This window comes from Triticum aestivum, chromosome 5A, assembly GCF_018294505.1.
Source record: "Triticum aestivum cultivar Chinese Spring chromosome 5A, IWGSC CS RefSeq v2.1, whole genome shotgun sequence".
In the NCBI taxonomy this organism is placed as follows: Eukaryota; Viridiplantae; Streptophyta; class Magnoliopsida; order Poales; family Poaceae; genus Triticum; species Triticum aestivum.
The window spans coordinates 13,820,096-13,828,200 of NC_057806.1; the positions used below are offsets into that span (position 1 = coordinate 13,820,096).

At 42.5% G+C, this 8,105-nt stretch overlaps 2 long non-coding RNA genes across 2 annotated transcripts; both read left to right on the plus strand.

The window, feature by feature from the left end:
• Nucleotides 1-1,550: 1,550 nt before the first annotated feature.
• LOC123106348 (uncharacterized) lies at nt 1,551-3,713 on the plus strand. Its single transcript, XR_006451304.1, has 3 exons — nt 1,551-2,019; nt 2,737-2,845; nt 2,973-3,713. It is a non-coding gene; the product is annotated as an uncharacterized lncRNA (long non-coding RNA).
• Nucleotides 3,714-3,777: 64 nt separating this feature from the next.
• On the plus strand, nt 3,778-5,558 carry LOC123106347 (uncharacterized). Its single transcript, XR_006451303.1, has 4 exons — nt 3,778-4,053; nt 4,421-4,571; nt 4,648-4,803; nt 4,907-5,558. It is a non-coding gene; the product is annotated as an uncharacterized lncRNA (long non-coding RNA).
• Nucleotides 5,559-8,105: the final 2,547 nt, after the last annotated feature.

Here is an 8,105-nt window from a genome sequence, read left to right on the forward strand (position 1 = left end):
TAGTTCACATTTGATCTTGGTTCTATACGATCTTCTATATTTGGGTCTCGTAGGTCTGTCTCCCAAGAGCAACGAGAAGAAATCTGTTAACACATTACTGCATTATATGTAACATATGTCCATTTTCACGGAATGAAGGGTGAGTGCTAATTACTTGTGCTCAACCATTATGGGGCCCCGAACTTTCTGACCATTCGAGTTATACTCCAGAGTCTTGATGTTGACTGAATTGAAAATTTGGAGCTGTCAAGACTCGAGCTTTGTTTTTCGTGACGCTAAGAGCAGTAAACGACTGTGTGTCTGGTAAGAGCAGTAAACAACTGTGTGTCTGGTACACGGTGTTCATTTTCTTATGATTTGTATGCGTGTGTGCTCTAAGCAGGTGATGTTCTTTGAGCCGGCAACTACACAATCTACTCTATGAAGCTATCTCTAATCGTGGTCAATTTTGTTTATCCAAGAGAGTTCTTGTAGCATCTCTAACCCATCCCTTTAAAAACCTTTAACTCCACATTTTGAGGATTTAACCGCACCAAGCTGATCCCTAAAACCAATAGAGGAGTAAAAATTGTAAGTGTCGGCCCAAAAATGCAGCCCAACTCTCCCAAATATATTTGACCAGCGCCTCCCAAGGTAAAATTTCGGACGCCTCTCGCTCCCACTTGAGCGCATGACTTCCTATGTCGCCGCCCATTCTCGCCGCCTCCACCATCAATGCCCCTGATCGAACTCAGAATGGAACCACAAGACACTTCCACCATCCAGCCGGCCACCACCGCTGGCATGATGGCGTCGGAATCGACCCACACGCCGCCACCCGCACCAAGGAAGAGGTTGGGGACGAAAAAACTTGCTTCGGGCCACCACCCTGTCAACCAAGGTCGACATGCGGCAGCATGGGCAGTGGGAAGGCCGTCGTGTCACCCTCCCCCCAGCTCCAGCAGGCGGCAAGCGGAAAAGGAAGCCGACAACGACCATGAAGGTGCTCGCTGGGGAGGAGGAGGCGAAGAGAAGAAAGAGATGTCATTTGATGCATATGATAGGAATTTTTTCATTGAGTCTAGGCTAATGTTTTTCTTCCTTTGAAATGTGAAGGATTGATTGATATGCTATATAGGAATAGGAATCCGTTCCTACAAATCAAAGGGGTCCAAAGGAATTTTTCCTACAAAGCTCCTATGCTTTACAATTCCTACAACATTCCTATGAACCAAAAGAGGCTTTAGACTCTGGCATAGAAGGCAGTGTTGACATCAGATGTATCAACAGGTTCCGGAGTCTTCTGCTTCTTGGTAGATGACTGTGGAGGTGACCTCGCAGCCCACTTTGGGAAGTTCTACAAGAGTGTCCAGCAGTGAATCAACACATACAACCCATTAACAGTCGCCACAAGGGCGCCTCCTCGCGTGTGCCACGAGGAACGAACAGATTGGGTAGGGAAATAAAAAGGATAAAAGGAAAAGCAAGATAGTGTAGAAGAGGTCGAACGAAACCCTCCGTCCACCTCGAGCGCCTCCTCCTCCCTCTCCATCGCCGCCACCCCTCCTCCCTCTGTCGCCGCCGCCGCCTCGCCCCTCCCCTGCGCTCGTGCCCTCTCCTTCTCCCACCCCGGGCTCCATCTTCTCCGGCCCCTTCCTGCGCTCCATCCCTTCCTCCTCGTTGTGGCAGGCATCGCCGCTGCTGCGGAGGGCTCCTCAACGCCGCCGCATCCGAGACAGCCCTAGATGTGGCAGGCGACTCCATCACCGGTCGCGTGCGGCGGAGGCCAGCCCAGATCCGCCTCCTCCAGCCCATCCTCTTCGTCACGCACAACGGGAAAGGTTGGGTTTGAGCTCCGCCACCCCATCCCATGCCGTTGTTCGTCGGTAGCAGACCGAGCTCCGCCTCCACACCCACCGTCCTTCCTTGTCGGCCCTTTTGTGTGTCGGGAACGGACCTCGGCGGCGTTTGCCTGGACAGGACCTCAACGGCGACCTGCAGGTCCCCATTGAGATGCCTGGATACTTATCTAAATATAAGGTGCCTGACATTATTGATTCCTTTGGATAATTCATAAGCTGATTATTAGCAGGTGTACGTGCTGATGATAAAAGGAGCACTACTCAACCAAATGGTTTGATTTTTGAGTCTAATGAAACACTGTTAGTTCACTTTCTTAAACTTGTTTAAAAATGGTTAGTATCTTGAGTTCCAGGAGTTCAAATTATCACACATATTAGAAGAGAAGTCGTCACCTTTCAGCTGTTTTCTTGAATCTAAATGTGTTTCTATACTAATCCCTAGGAAACAATTCATACCATATTAGTAATTTCAGAATCGCTGAGTCTTCTTCATTCTCTGATCTAGAAAGTTTATGTTGTAAATTTTGCATTAGGACTATACAGCTAATGATTTGTGGATGGTAAGGTGCCATTATAATAGTGATTTCACTTTTATTTGTACCACTTCGACTTCTGTAAATTCGTAGACTACTAATTGTTATAATGAAGGAAAATGATTTAGTTCAAATATGAGAGCTATTTAGAGATGTGGTCTTTGGATTTTTCCATTCAGATGTTAGAGCTCCTGTGGTACTCAGATATCGATGCATCATGGGGCTGGAGAAGGTCCTTTTATGCGTGATGTCATTTTAATACCGGTTTCAAATTTGCTTTATCTTGTTTTCCCTCATTCATTAAATTATAGGATTCTATTTGTTTGTATGACTAAATGCAGATATGAAATTGTTCTTGACAGATGATTGTAACTAAGGTCATGTTCTAGGTATAAAAAATGATCTGCTGGATCATGCTCTTGCAATAACTGATTTCGCTATCAAGTCTACAATCCAATGTTGATCTAGAAGGTAGACTCTTTAAACTTCATTGATGCTTTCTTGGCCGTTTTGATCTAATATCTCTCTGATGTGGTTAGTATAAACATATGGTGGTATAATTAGTTTTTGCTCTTTTTGTGGGATGATAATGTTGCAGATAGATGAAGACTGAATTAGTTCACAGTTGATCTTGGTTCTATACGATCTTCTATATTTGGGTCTCGTAGGTCTGTCTCCCAAGAGCAACGAGAAGAAATCTGTTAACACATTACTGCATTATATGTAACATATGTCCATTTTCACGGAATGAAAGGTGAGTGCTAATTACTTGTGCTGAACCATTATGGTGCCCCGAACTTTCTGACCATTTGAGTTATACTCCAGAGTCTTGATGTTGACTGAATTGAAAATTTGGAGCTGTCGAGACTCGAGCTTCGTTTTTCGTGGATTAGTGGTTATTGAATTTTTATGCCTCTAGCCCATGCTTGCAGGAACACAATTATTGAGTGGAACAATGGGTGTAAAAGAGTATGTGCAGAGTGAATTTGATAATGTAGAAGCTCAGATTAGAAGCACAAATACGGTCCTTTTTTCCAATTTTTGGAAGCAACGGTTTTACTGCTGCTCCTCCGATGACCGAGGGTAGGCTGCAACTCTAGATACAGAGAGAGCGAGTACATATATATAATCTTTCGATTCTTCTTTTTGTTTGTGATGCTGCTGCATTTTTCTTAAGCAGGGCTTGCCACTTTGTTGCAGTTGTGAGTTCTTTTAGTTTCCTTTTTATGGGCAACCTGGAGCTCAATTCTTAAATTCCAAGGCCATCGAGCAGGACATGGATCATATACTAGAAGTTTTAGTTATGTATGCATCTAATGTGGGAAAACCGCATGGGCACATTCTTTTATTTGGCTAGTGCAAAACCTATGAAGTTTTCCCTGTCAGCTAATTAATGTGCTTACCTCTGCATTAGACAGCTAGCTATTATGATTATACACTACGTTTCCTATGTTATGTGCTTGGTTTTCCTCTTTTGCTCACTCCTTCCATTGTTGGTGAAGGACCGGTCAGTCCATAGTTCATCGTTTGGCTTGCTTCTCGCTAAGCTCTTTCTTCCTTGTCTCCTGTTCGGTAAAATGTCTAAGAGCTGACACAGTTTTGTTTCTTGTTTCCTTGCCTGTCCAGGTTCTTTGTTGGTTCGTTGGCAGTTCCTAATTTTTTTCCTGTAGCCGGTTGAGGTTGGTCTCTGACCATTCCTCTAATATTTAATTTTTGTTTGGCATTTTTTTGTGAAAAGAGAGAGGTGGCAAAGGTACTACCATACTTGTTCCAACGGTTGAGAGATTAGAGGACAGAAGTCAAGAGATTTAGGCGACGTTCAATGTGTATGCGGCTGAAAAGTCAAAGAGAGTAGAACCGGAAGTTTTGCTAGCTATGCTAGCCCAGTATGAGTGCTGCTGCTACTTCTACTAATTTTTGTTTCCGTTGAGACATATTTTGCTCCCTATTAGAATTGGCCGCCCTATGGGATTCTTATCATATTTGCTTGATCTGGGATGATTTTGTGTCCTTGTGACTGATGCATGCCTTGTGCTGGTTCTGCAGGGATTCCACCATTAGCATAAAGATCAAGGCGGCGAGCGGTGGCCGTGGAAAGCAGGGGTTCCACAATTGGCTACATCGTCTCAAGGAGAAGAATTCTTACATGATCCCTATAACTGCTCGTTTTGTTGATGTCTTCGCCCTATGTGTCCAGGTTCTCAACTTCAGTCCTTCACAATGCAATGTGTCCAGGATCTAAGAATGGACATATAACACTTTGTATAATTCAGACCATGCTTGCCAATAAAGTTGAATGTGCTGGAGCAATAGTTCTAAAACTTCATTAAGTCGAAGTAGGCAACATTTTTTCTTAGTGGCCTTCTTTCTCCGTCGTATCTCAAATGCAAGCAAGCATGCCTTTGCTAAGGGTTAGAAGAAGCCAATGAGTATGTCTAGGATCTCTTTTATATTACTAAGGAATACCTCTTTATTTTTTCTAAATGCACATGATAGACTGTCTGATACTGAAAAAGTATATTGCAACTTCAGAAATTTATGCAAATGATGGCTCTAAGGGTTAGAAGAAGCCAAGGAGTATGTGATAGGCTTTTTTGATAGTTTATCAGAAGAAAGTGTAGAAGAAAATGGAGAGGATGATGAAGTGACTCAAATAGAAGTACGAAATATCTGCTTCAGCAAGCTAGGTATGTTCGAGGAAATAATACTATGCAACATATTTTGTTTATATGCTTGTGTAGACTGACCAGCTAAGTTTATCCATGAAGGCCTTCGTAGATAGACATCATACATGATAACAATGTGTGGGTAACATCTCAACAAGGGTGTATTTATCTGAACTATCAGCTGCAATTCTTTTGGTTCCCAATTCTTCCAGTTGTCCAAATTAGCTGATTGTCCAGAAGCTTATTAGTGAATCTGATGGGTCATCTCATGCTTGCAAGCTTAATCTTTTCACATTGGATTTTCTTGTGCTTAGTTTTGTTCTGACCAGACTTATTTCTTAGTGCTCCTCCGTGTTCCTCTGCATAACTGGATGTGGGGAAGCACCTTACGTGATTATGTGATGATTCTTACAATCCTGCCAATTGTGTCACATATGGATAAGAGGATATATATTCTAGAATATCACAAAAACACACATTTTTACTCAGGTTGTCATTGATTGGTTGATTCAACAACATTTTGGTGCCTTGCAATATGATTTTCACAATCGTATCAATGCAAGCTCATAGGTACCATCTGTATAAATTTCAGATTAACTATCTCAGTCTCGAAGTTTATAGATTTGGTGGTTCGTTTGCAAGTACGTGAACAACAAGTTAAGCAATAAGTACAAGGCGGCGAGGAGAGTTGCAAATCGATGACCAGCACTTCACATTACAAAATTTTCATTCTTTTTTTTCCTGGCTCATGTTCGTATTTTGTTTCGGAGACAAAGAATAATCGAGTTTTGATTGGGACCCTGTTGTGGGAGAAACGGCTATATTTGAAGGGTACAAAAACTATTTTGAGCAGCTAACTACACTTTTTTTTATAACAGCAGCTAACTACACTTGGAATGAGTAGTTGCTTCTGCTTGAGGACGCCATGGACAAGTTGCTCTGGCCCTGGCGCCGCAGCCATGGATATACATGTCTAATTGTTGCTCTTATGTAATTTGGTTGCTTTTGAGTAGTTGGTCTCAAAGAATTTCATGGTTGCCTGGATGTTGTATTAGTTAAGCTATTTCTAGATCTGCCACAGGCTGAGTATTATAACTGTGATTTGGTCGTATTGGTAGCCTCCCGAGCTAAACTTTTGTAGGTTTTCTTAGCTTGTTTCTGTGAATAGGATTTGGTTTAGTTCTCAATTGTACTTTGTTGTTAATGGTTGTTCGGATGGGTGTGGCCTCTTTGAAGTCGTGGTTATGTTTTCATTTGCACTAGGCTGGTCGTGTTGGTAGCCTCGCGTCGTAGTCTTGATTTGATACGTCCAATTATGATTTAGACTTTATTTTGCACATCTTATTTCTTATACTTCATAAGTTGACAAAGCTGCTCACATAAGGTCATTTTCTTTTCATGGTTTCTCAGTTTGTATAGTTTACTTGAATGTTGATATGCTTCTCTGCAGAATGCTTTTGTAGTTTCCTGTTCATGGGGTACTCTTCATTAGTGAGTTATTTTTTCTTTGAATGGTTAAGCAATCCACGATTCACTATGAATGAAGTGGGAGGTCTAAGGTAGTGCTTCACTCTTATGTTATTCTGTGTTCACTGTGTGTTCTGTGTGATGCTTAACAATACTTATGTTCTGCAGGGAACAACTAAGGTTATATTGCAAGGTGTGATGATGCCCGCCTTTTGGAGAATGTTCAACTTTTATAGACCTATTAGCTTGCTATGCTTGACGACTAAACGCTTGCTGCTGCACTTCTGTTATTTATATTCTTTTTTGAACAACTAGCGCTCGTCTGTGTTGTGTATGAGTGAACACTGCAACGATCTATTTCAGTTAAGTGCACTTGTTTTTAACATATGGTGCTCATCTGGGCTGCAAAAGCACATGCATACGTACATCCACATGATTTCTGGGCACAGGACGGCAGAGGAGGCGCGCCAAGGGCGCGCCCCAGCCACTAGTTCCACTTTAACTTGTGCCCTTGCGTGTACATAGTCATCGCCATGTCAACCTATTCAAACAAAAATGTTACCATAAAAAGTAGCATGTTGGAAGCAATAAGGATGTTATCACTTGCAAGAATACAAAGTCATGTGCAGTACAATTCACTGCGCTCCATAGAGAGCAACATGCAAAGTTTGAAGCAGAAAGATTGTTATCACTAGCAAGAATACAAAGAGACATGTTCATATTCATCATCATGTTTCCTCAAACCTACATAACTCGGTCCCACTTTATACTGATTACTCATGGCTAACTATAGGTAGCAAAGGCGTCAGGTTGCTAACAACAATTGCACATGTTTTCCCTGCCAACTCATTGATAGAGAATGACTAACACGCGCATCATACATATTACTCCGTATATAAATATACTATACAATGAATATTTCTTCCTCTTGTTTACTCTCGTGCATATTTTTTCTCATTGGTGGAGAATGACTAACAGATGCATCGTAGATGTACTTTGTATATAAATATACTATACTTCCTCCCATTGTTTGCTCTCGTGCATATTTCCTTCCCACTTAAATACCATGCTATCTTCCATTTAGTTGCTTTTTTTTGAAACAAGGCAAAAGACTTGCCATTTCATTGATTAAGGAAGAAGGTATTAGACAGGAGCCGCAAGCGGCAAACTAAAGAAAACTACTCTCGCGGCATTACAATACCCAAATGCTTGGCACCCGCCAAAACCCAGAGCGACACCTCATGCTTGATCTTGTTAATGATGACCACCGAAGGGACCGCCACGTTGCGGAAGACTCTAGCGTTTCTCTCGTACCAAATCTCCCATGCGATGAGCATCATCAATGAGGCAAGGGCTTTGGGGGAGCCAGGCGAATCTGGAGGTTACCGTTCCACCATCCTTTGACCGAAGCGCTCGTCGACCATGAAGTAGTGGAGATGTGGTGCATTCCAACCCACGGTAGGATGTCGTTCCAAATGCGTAATGTGAAGCGGCATTGGAAGAGAAGGTGACCAGCGGACTCCTGTGCATGCTTACAGAGAGGGCACAATCCGCAGTTGGGCCATCCACGACGGATCAAGCGGTCAGATGTCCAGATC